The sequence below is a fragment of the Octopus bimaculoides genome, chromosome 10 (genome assembly GCF_046866305.1).
Source record: "Octopus bimaculoides isolate indiv1 chromosome 10, ASM4686630v1, whole genome shotgun sequence".
Taxonomy (NCBI): Eukaryota; Metazoa; Mollusca; class Cephalopoda; order Octopoda; family Octopodidae; genus Octopus; species Octopus bimaculoides.
In genome coordinates this window covers 8106663-8117911 of record NC_142937.1, presented here as the reverse complement: position 1 = coordinate 8117911, position 11249 = coordinate 8106663, and positions in this window count along the sequence as shown.

Sequence of the window (11249 nt, the reverse complement as noted above, 5' to 3'; positions counted from 1 at the left end):
AGGCTTCATTGAAAGAAAAATGACAACGCTATTCAAGAGAAGATTTGCGTTTTCAAACTCGGAACTGAGAAAACTGATAAGGAGGATACAGGAGGCGGTCGAAAAAGCCAGCTTCTATATATGGCTGAAGCGGGAAGACGAAAATATGGCTTGAAAGTCATAACATGTCTAGGTGAGACAGGCTGACACTGAAGTGGCTTCGCGCCCTCCATTGTCAGTTAAAGTTCAGACAGTGTCATGTGACAACTTGCTGGGGCTACTTGCTGGAGCCTAGCAGCGGGAAGTTTAGACAGCGTCATGTGACAACATGCTGGGGCTCAGTGCTGGAGTCTAGCAGTAGATATAAAAAGGGGAACTTAACATGACGATCAGTCGGACGCTGACACTCGTTGATGCTGCATTGAAGAGGCCAGGGAATAGAAGAAAGAAGACATGCACCCAACACCAGAGCTGAAGACACCTCCGAAAGGAGGGGCCCCGCCACGTTAAAACGGTAGAGGAGTAGGGGCCGAAACCGGAGGTGGTTCCCCCTGATGATGTCTTGAGCTAACTGGATCCTATAAAGGAGCTGTTGTGGTAGCAGACCACGAAACATGGTTGAAATTCCTCCTATCTTAATAACTCCGATGAGACTCTATTCGTCCTATTACTTTCATTTTTCCTCTCTTCTCCCACTATTCTATCCTTCTACTCTTTCGTTTTCTCTCTTATCCTGTCTCCAAATCTTTTCCTCTCCCCTTCACAATTTTCTGTCTGTCACTCTCTATCCCTCAATCTTCCTCCTTTGCTCGTGTGGCCCCTACGTGACCATCAGCCATTTATATATATATATATATATATATATATATATATATATATATATATATATATATATATATATATATATATATATATATATATATATATGCATGTATATTTAATTATATGTATTTCTTTTATCTTAATGAATAAAAATTCTTCGGATAGAATAAATGGGTCAATAGAAACCAATGTAGCAAAGAACACAAAATAACTGTGGTGTAGTTCCTGTTTTTAAGGCAGGAACTCCTTGAAATTTTGGGTATTTGAGTATATTTAAAAATTTAAGGAATGGAGAAAACGCGTGTTATAATTGCATACTTTATTCCGACATATGTTTCAAAGGATTACAACCTATGTGATCCATATGTATGTATGTATGTATGTATGTATGTGTGGTAAGAAGCTTGCTTCTCAACTACATGGTTGAGGGTCCAGTCCCACTGTATGAAAACTTGGGCCGACCAAAGCCTTGTGAGGGGATTTGGTAGAAGGAAACTGAATGTAGCCTGTCGTATATGTGTATGTGTGCGCGCGCGTTTATCTGTGTGTGTTTGTCTTTGTGCCTGTGTTTGTCACACCACCATACCGAGGCAACTAATATTGGTGTGTTTACGTCCCCTTAACTAAATAGTTCGGCAAAAGAGACCGATAGAAAGAGTAGTAGGCTTACAAAAATAAGTCCTAGGGTCGATTTCTTCGACTAAAATATATTTAAGGCAGTGCTCCAGAATGGCTACAGTCAAATAACTGAAAAAAGTAAAAGAAAAAAGAAAAAAATGAAAGAGAATATTTCATAAGCAGTGGTTACAGAGCAGCTCAAGTGTCGACTTTGTCATGTGCTGTCGGTTATCAAGAAGCCTTTAATAACAAAGTTTAATTCATATTTTAACATCAGTAAATTTTACATCCCATCAAACAATTCATAGTAACACACGTAGAATCAAATATTTTCCAGATATCTGTTGGTACGTGCATATATATTCATATTTATCTCATTATAATAAAAGTGTACTTATAATTAAGTGAGCTTGTATATAGTTACGCACACAATCACAAACAAGTAATTGTAGTGATGACAATCGATCTTCCAATCGAAACAAGGGAGCTATGTTCCTATTGTTTTTTTTTTTAATTATTGATTATATCGATTTTAACAAGTGAGAAAAGTCGTTTATCGATGTAGAGGCGGAATTTGAGATCAGAGTAAGAGAGGTGAATGAAATAGCGCGAAGAAGTCAATCAATTACTTCAAGGACTTGTTTGATTCATTTATGCACGCATGTGTGTGTGTTTGTTGTATGTATATATATATATATATATATATATATATATATATAATATTATGATGTAATGTCACACAATGCAGCGTAAATGAATTTGAGTAACTGCTAACATAAGTAACTTTAAGGTATGGATGAATGAAGTTTAGCTTTAACCTCTCCATTCTTATAAACACCAAGTAGCTATTTAACTCGCTTTGTGATCGTGAGTGGACCAAACCACACGTGTGCGTATTCTTACATTTTTGCAGATGCTTGTGTGAGCATGCGTGTGCACAATCATGCAACTTGCGCGAGAGCGTTTATACATCCATATTTGTTAAATGTTATTTTTAATACTTTTCTCGTTGTATTGTGTATTCGTTTGTTTTTTTAATCAGTGGTTTTATCCTTCATCTTCTATGTAAATGAATATATTTCCTTTGTTTTGCTGCTTTTCTTTCTACGAAATGAGAAACAGTTATCTAAACGAGTTGTACTTATTTATCACCCGATGAGACACATCTGCACCGCCGTTTGCTCCTGCACCAGTTGCTAAGTGCTCCACCCGTGAAAGATCGATGCTAGATGTGTTGAAACAATTCTCATGAAAAATAATAAAAATTCTCGTATATTCCATCTTCCGTCTTTCATTTACCATATGCATAGCGAACACTGTTAAAGTGACCGTACTTTACCAGTAAGCTACCAAGGGTAAACCATTCGTTTTAATATCTTATATATATATATATATATATATATATATATATATATATATATATATATATATATATATATATATATATATATATATATATATATATATATATATATATATATATATATATATATATATATATATATATATAGAGAGAGAGAGAGAGAGAGAGAGAGAGAGAGAGAGAGGTAGGAGTGGCTGTGTGGTAAGTAGCTTGCTTACCAAAGACACGGTTCCGGGTTCAGTCCCACTGCTTGGCACCTTGGGCAAGTGTTTTCTGCTATAGCTTCGGGCAGACCAAAGCCTTGTGAGTGGATCTAGCAGACGGAAACTGAAAAAGCCCGTCGTATATATATATATATATATATATATATATATATATATATATATACATATATGTATGTATGTATGTATGTGTGTGCGTGTATATGTTTGTGTGTCTGTGTTTGTCCCTCAACATCGCTTGACAACCGATACTGGTGTGTTTACGTCCACGTAACTTAGCGGTTCGGCAAAAGATATCGATAGAATAAATACTAGGCTTACAATGAATAAGTCCTGGGGGCGATTCGCTCGACTAATGGTGGTGCTCCAGCATGGCCGCTGTCAAATGACTGAAACAAATAAAAGAAAGAATAAAGAATCAACTATGTGCTACGAAATGAAGTATTTTATTCTTTTAATGGTTTCAGTCGTAGGATTCGTCCATATTGGAGTACCACCTTATAAATGGTCGTATTTGGGTCGGAAGTGAAATAGTAAAGAAACATTCACTTCTTAATGACCTCTCATGTGGTTCCAGGTGTGTGAAAGTATACATCGCAGCAATTACTTGAAAGAGAAACAGAACACAGAGAGACTACGTTTACCACAAATCTCTGCAGAACGGTAATATTAACATTGTGTAGCCACTCTAGGATACGTGACTGTTGCTTCACGTCACATCTCGATGATTACACTATGGCAATCTAACCATAGGAGATAGTTGGGAAGTATCTAACAAAAAAAGGGGGGGGGGACACTAAAGCCATTAATCTCGTAAGATGTAGCCGCAAAATTTCATTGTGTGACTTTCTGAGGAGCATATAGCCTAACCAGTAGGTGTCTAAAAATGAGATGGAAATGCTATTATTCTATGCGGCATTATGTTCTTGATAAGACAAAATACAATGCAATCGATGGAAAATGCTACTCTCGGATATATTAAAACAAGGAGTCTGCTATTGAATGCATACATATATAAATCTAGCAGAACTGACAGAATTGTTTGGGAGGAAATTTATGAACAAGTTCTTCGAAATCTTCAGTTCATTTTACATTTATGCCCATATTTATTGTTACAATTGAACATGTTTTTAAGGGACACATTATCAATATGGAAAATCTAAGAATTTCGGGTAAAATTCAGCTGACATACATTGTACAAGTACAGCCGTAAGTTGAACAGTATGAATATGCAAGACCTTCCTACAAATCAAAATTTAACAACTACCGCTGTGAGCGATGGAGTATTTGTGTTTTCTTTGCAAACCATTCTCTTTCCATCACGAAACAATTCTATGGAAATGCATTGTTACATGCATGTCCTTATATGTGTATACTGAAGATATATTATCAAACATAGAAGGGAGAAACTGTTTTAGTCAGGAATGCAATCTCTCTTGGTTCATACTGGTTTTAAATTTTGGCTGAAGGCCAGCTATTTCAGAGAATGGGGTAAGTAAATTATATCGGCCCTAGTGCTTGACTGGTACTATAGTTTATCGACCCAGAATGGATAACAGGTAAAGTCGACTCTGGAATTTGAACTCAGAATGTAAAAAGAGGGAAGAAATGCCACTTATTTTGTCCGACGTTCTAACGATTCTGCTAGCTCATCGCCTCATAGATTCATATTGAGTGTGGAGGAGATCAATTGCTTTTATATACCTGCCTCTTACTATTCAACAAACACTGCATCATTCGTCTATTTTACACAGCAATATACGGTAGTATATATATACGATTTATGCACCATCACCGCTTTCTGTTTCCTAATCTTTATTTGTTTATGTGCTCATGTGTCTTGTTGAATATGAGTATCTAACGAGTATTTCAAATATATTTGCCAATATAATCTCGAAACGCCAATAGTGAATTCGTATCGCAAATTATTTACTTGTATAGCTCCAAATTTAAATGCCTATAGATTTTTACTGTAACCTGCGCGTAAACATAAATCTTTCGTTTAGGAATGATTTAACCTTTTCCCTAGAGTCTTTAACATAACCATTTATGATTTACCGGTTGAACAACCACTAATACTATCGTCTGTTTTCATATTTTTCTGCCAGTAATTTATGTTTGGTTTTCAGATACTATTTGGCAGACGTGCATAACAATGAAATATGCAGAAAAGTATCTTTATAGAAAAGTGTTCATGGAATCAGAAAAGTAAAAGAAACTGGAACGCACAAAAATATGCATGTTAGCTCTCTTCTTCATCAGCAAAAGATATTTAATCTTCGTTAGTCTACAATTTGAAAGTAAAATTCATGATTTACATAGATTTTTATGTAATATATCTAGATTTGAAAGTTCATGAATCCTTTAAAGAAAAATGATTCGATTCGATTCTTTAACTGTTACCAATTAGCATGCGCATCACCAATTCTTATTCCTCTTTCTTCTTAGAATTACTTTTCATGAAAGCAAAACACTGCTTAAGATATTCAAACATTAATGCATTACATTGATTTCTGTTATCGCAACAAGGTCACAGTATCTCGGCGAACCGATTTAGAAGTTTTGAATCGATCTAGAACTGGACAGGTTCAATATTTTATTAACCCTGCAAGGGCAAAAGGTGAAGTCAACCTTGAAGCCATTTGAGCCAAGTACTTACAGGGAATATACTTTGCACGGCGTTTTTGACTTTCAATTATTCCTTTTCACCAGGGCACCCCACCTCTTTCACACGCGCACACACACGCACACACACACACACACACACACACACACACACACACACACACACACAATCACAAACACACACACAAAAACATGTGAGTTGATTCGGCAGAGGGAAACTGAAAGAAGGCCGTCATATGTGTGTGTGTGTGTGTGTGTGTGTGTGTTGGGGGGTATGTTTATGTCTACGTGTGTGTATGTCTTTGTATCTGTGTTTGCCCACCCCACCGCTTGATAGCCTGTATAGCTTAGTGGTTTGACAGAAGTGACAAATACATAAAAACTCCAGACGTCGATTTGCTCAACTAAAACCCTTCAGGGCGATGCTCCAGCATGGCCGCAGTCAAATGCCTAAAACAAGTAAAAGAATAAAATAGTATATTTCGCATAGGCGCAGGAGTAGCTGTGTGGTAAGTAGCTTGCTAATCAACCACATGGTTCCGAGATCAGTCTCACTACGTGGTGCCTTGGGCAAGTGTCTTCTACTATAGCATCGGGTCCACCAAAGCTTTCTCTGTGGATTTAGTAGACGGAAACTGAAAGAAGCTCGTCGTATATATATATATATATATGTGTGTGTGTGTGTGTGTGTGTGTGTGTGTGTGTGTGTGTGTGCGTGTGTGTGTGCGTGTATGTGTGTGTGTGTGCGTGTGTGTTTGTGTTTCTGTGTTTGTCACCCACCATCGCTTGACAACCGATGCTGGTGTGTTTAAGGCCCCGTATACTAGCGGTTCGACAAAAGACACCGATAGAATAAGTACAAGGCTTGCAAAGAATAAGTCCTGGGGTCGATTTGTTCGACTAAAGTCGGTGCTCCAGCATGGCCACAGTCAAATTACTGAAACAAATAAAAGAATAGAAGGATTCTGATGTGTGCGCGCACGGCCGTGTTAGTGTGTATCCTTTATACGATAGGCACACGCCTGAAATTTCGTGGGAGAGGGCTCATTTAGTATATACACCCCACTATCCAACTGGCACTTGTCTCTTCGACCCCGAAATTATGAAAGGCAAAGTCGAACGCGTGAAAATTTGAACTAAGGACGTAAAGCAAGTATAAAATGCCGCTAAGATTTCTACCAGTTCGCCGCCTGAAAGACATAAACACATATGTTTATATTTATTTATATTCATGTATATGTATATATATGTATACATCTTGTTATGTGCGTGTATGTATATGTATGTTTACATGAAGAGGCAATATATATATGTGTGTGTGTGTATGTGTCTGACTGTGTGTGTTTATGTGTGTGTTTGTCTACGCATAGACATATATCTAACAGTATATATTTGTTTATACACATCGGTTTGGGACTTCATGTGATGCATGCATATACATAGTGTGGTTAATGGATATGTATGTGGGTACAGGCTAGAAAATATATACCTATCCATGATCTCCGTGAAGTATACTTATTAGTAATTGAACAGCATTGCATATTTATATATGCAAATTTAGTACGGTAGCTAAGAAGTATCGAGCATGTATCAATAATTCTTTTCGGATGAAATGTCTAATGCTATATGATCGTTTTATACAGTGTTAAGATAAGGCATGTTTAGTTATATTACATAGATTGTATGGAGATTTAAAGATGTTACTCTTCTTCATGTTAAGCTCTCCCTTTAATCTTCCAGCGTTATGACACATTTAAGCTATAAATTACATAGTATATGTTTCATTATGATGTGACAGAAGTATCGACAGATTTTTGTTGCTGTCTAGATGTGTGAATGAATAATATCAATTAGCTCTTCTAGCAGATATTTGATGTCACATTCCTGCTTAGTAGGATCTTACACTGCAATAGACCGCATGCATATCTGTGTAGTTAAAAAGTTTCGCCGTAACTATATGTGTCTGCATTCGCTTCAGCTACGGCTTTTGGGGCAATTTTCTTCAGATATAATCTGAGATTCGCCAATAACTTGTGAGCCAAATTTCAGCAGAACGCCAACTGTCATACACATACAATAATACAAATTTCTGCACAGACGTACATGTACACACGCACGCACACGCACACACACACACACACACACACACACACACACACATACACACACACACACACACACACACACACACACACAGAAGATCTATTTTGAAAAAAACTTACCTATTAATTTTCTCGTATATTTTTACACAGATACACACATACAAATATTAAGTTTATTCAGCGTGTTATCGGGCATCTGAATGATGTTCTGGCAATTTATTTGATCTTTCTGGAAAATGCGTTGTTTTTAAATGAATCTTTGCAAAGACACGTTTTCAAGCATGGGAATTACAGTTGTATTGACACCATTTAAAAGCAATTATCTGAAGTTGTTTTGGAACATTTTCTACAGCTTCTCGACAATTGAGCCCATAACTACTTTTAAATGACAATTATGAGAAATATGTCTGTGAGAATGTAGTTTGAAATTTATGTTGATACAGTTCAGAAAACAATTTCGAGTCGTTTCGGATTCTTCTCAAACTAATTTCCACAAACTTAGGATCGTTCTCAAACCAATTTCCACAACCTTAACTTTTTTTCATTGTTTCAGGTATGTATTTGAAATAGTGCATAATCAGCATTCTCGAAAACTATTTCTACAAAATGCCGTTTAAAATATGAATTTTAAACAGACTTATTAAGTAACAAACACGGGAGGTTGCGAAAATGAACTGTAATTCTTTTCTTAAAAATATTCGAATATGCATATCTAATTTTTTCTATAAAAATTTGCATTTTTAGAGTGTTCTGTGAAAATAAATTGGTATGGTACCGACCTTTCGTTGTGATTTTATTGAATCAGAAATGAAATTCTCTTGTTTATTTTTGCTCAAATAAGTACTCAATAGAAAATAAGCTTCACCATAAAACAACTTATCCATTTTGACATAAATCTATGAAATATTTAATAAGACTCTAGAGTGTATGTTTATATCACATTATATAGAGAACAATCATGACAAAGTCGTACTTCAGGCAAAACAAATCTCTATAATAAGCAAATTTGAACAGATAGAGAAATTGGTATTCTGCTCAGTGTCAAGCAGGAAATACACTCCTAGGTTTCAGTGATACTGTTGCCCAGAACTCGGTTCTGTTACACAGAACTCGCCACAGCCTTAAGAAATATGACACGGTAACGTATCCCCTCCCTTCACAATTCAACAAGGTCCTACTACAATCCAAAAACCATATTTTGCTACAGGAATGGTTATTCATTTCCTTTACGTGAGTATGGAAAAACAAAGGCATTTACATAAAATAAAATCGACAGTCATGACTACGTCTGCAATGCAACCATAGAAGCTTAAGATATCAAACGTTGTCTAACCAAGTGAACTCGCTTAAGATATCAAACGTTGTCTAACCAAGTGAACTCGCTTAAGATATCAAACGTTGTCTAGCCAAGTGAACTCGCTTAAGATATCAAACGTTGTCTAACCAAGTGAACTCGCTTAAGATATCAAACGTTGTCTAACCAAGTGAACTCGCTTAAGATATCAAACGTCGTCTAACCGAGTGAACTCGCTTAAGGTATCAAACGTTGTCTAACCAAGTGAACTCGCTTAAGATATCAAACGTTGTCTAGCCAAGTGAACTCGCTTAAGATATCAAACGTTGTCTAACCAAGTGAACTCGCTTAAGATATCAAACGTTGTCTCACCAAGTGAACTCGCTTAAGATATCAAACGTTGTCTAACCAAGTGAACTCTTTTTTTAGCTAAGCTAAAAGAGAAGAATTTCAGAAAAGTAATTTTCGTTAAAGCACACTATCACCCTAGTTCACAAAGTATCACCAATGCTGTGACTAGGCAGAAGCAGATACCTTCGCAATGGTTAGCTCGACACTCGCAATCTAGACACTTTGATAAAAAAGAAACAGAGACTGTACGACTATTTGCTTGAACCACACAGGTCAAAGAAAGAAGGCGCAACTTTTTTCCCATAATTCATTCAACACAGAAGGAAAGAAACTACTTTTCAATGGATTCTACAAACATGTATCTAAAGAGGGTCACTTGGTCGGTTGCTCATCATCTTCTGATCATGGGCCTCAATTAATAACCAAATAGCCGCTGAAAAAGACTGGGTCATTGAGAAAATTTAATATTAAATCTAAATCGTTTTGTTAATTTGTAAACAGCATAAGGATTCGGTTGCTTCTATTCACCTACTAAATTAAGAAAACGTTTTCCACAACGTTGCTGAAGAAAAAGGGACGATACTAATTGAAACATTACTAAACTGTTTTCAGTAATCCCGATAAAGTTGCCTTACGCTGTTTAAATTACGTAAACCCTCAATAACCTTCCTATATTACCTTTCCTATACTATAATTTTTATGTTGTTTCCAAGGGCATTAGTTTTAGCTAAAAGGTTCTGTTTCTAGACCATGTGGCAGAAACCATGTCGCAGTATTTGTGTCATCTTGCGTGCATCTATACTGAGTATCTCTTTAAGATGATCCGAGATCTTAGAGCCGACAATCGTTAATCCAATGCGTTAAAAGAAAACTTTTCTTTAGATGATTTCTACTCATTCTATGCAATTAACTGTACTAACGAAGTACCGATGAATTTCTTTATATAAATAACAAACAATCAACAGATTTGACGCGCATTTATGACTAACTAGAATTTAAAACTTCAGATTTTAATGAGTTAATTAATGCTGGGATTGAATAACTTGTAATTAGTGCCCTTTATAAGAACCACTGAATTTTTCAAGAGCAATACATTAGCATCTAAATGAAGAATCTCTTTCTCATTCTCCTCTCCCTATCTCTATATCTCTTTATCTATTTATTATGCTCTCACTTTCTATATCTCACATAACATCGATTTGGCGATTAAAATATCATTCCGTCTGAAAACATTCCACTGAATTTCTCTAAATTTGATTTGGTGCAGCTATAAAAACCTTTGTTAGGTTCGATAAATATTTGAGTTTGTGAGCATATTTTTATAGAAAATATATTGTTATGGGTTAATCAATGCTGGAATTGAACAACTTAGTGCAGATTATGTGGAGGATGTCAATATTCTTGTTAGGATTTAATCATGTCCATTAGTCATACCGAGGAAACCGAAAGGGGGGCAGTGGCTGTATCCATGTATGTATTCATGTATGCAAGCATGTATGTATGTATGTGTGTATATATATATATATATATATACATATATGCGTTTTACTCCATTCATTAAATTTATATGTGTGTATATATATATATATATATATATATATATATATATATATATTTATATAGATATAGTAATATAAAAATATATAACAAAGGTGCAAAAATATTGGAGATTCCGTTTACAGCACGTGGGAAAACTATAACATGAAAATATATGGAAAACATATAAAAAGTGGAAGAGAAATGCCTTCGTTTCACATAGTTTAATATATTTTTATAAAGAACTTTTTTTTAAAATATATACATATTTTATAGATATTGTGATATCCAACCGGTTTTCGCTATTTAAATTAGTTTTTCAAGGGATATTGTGAAGT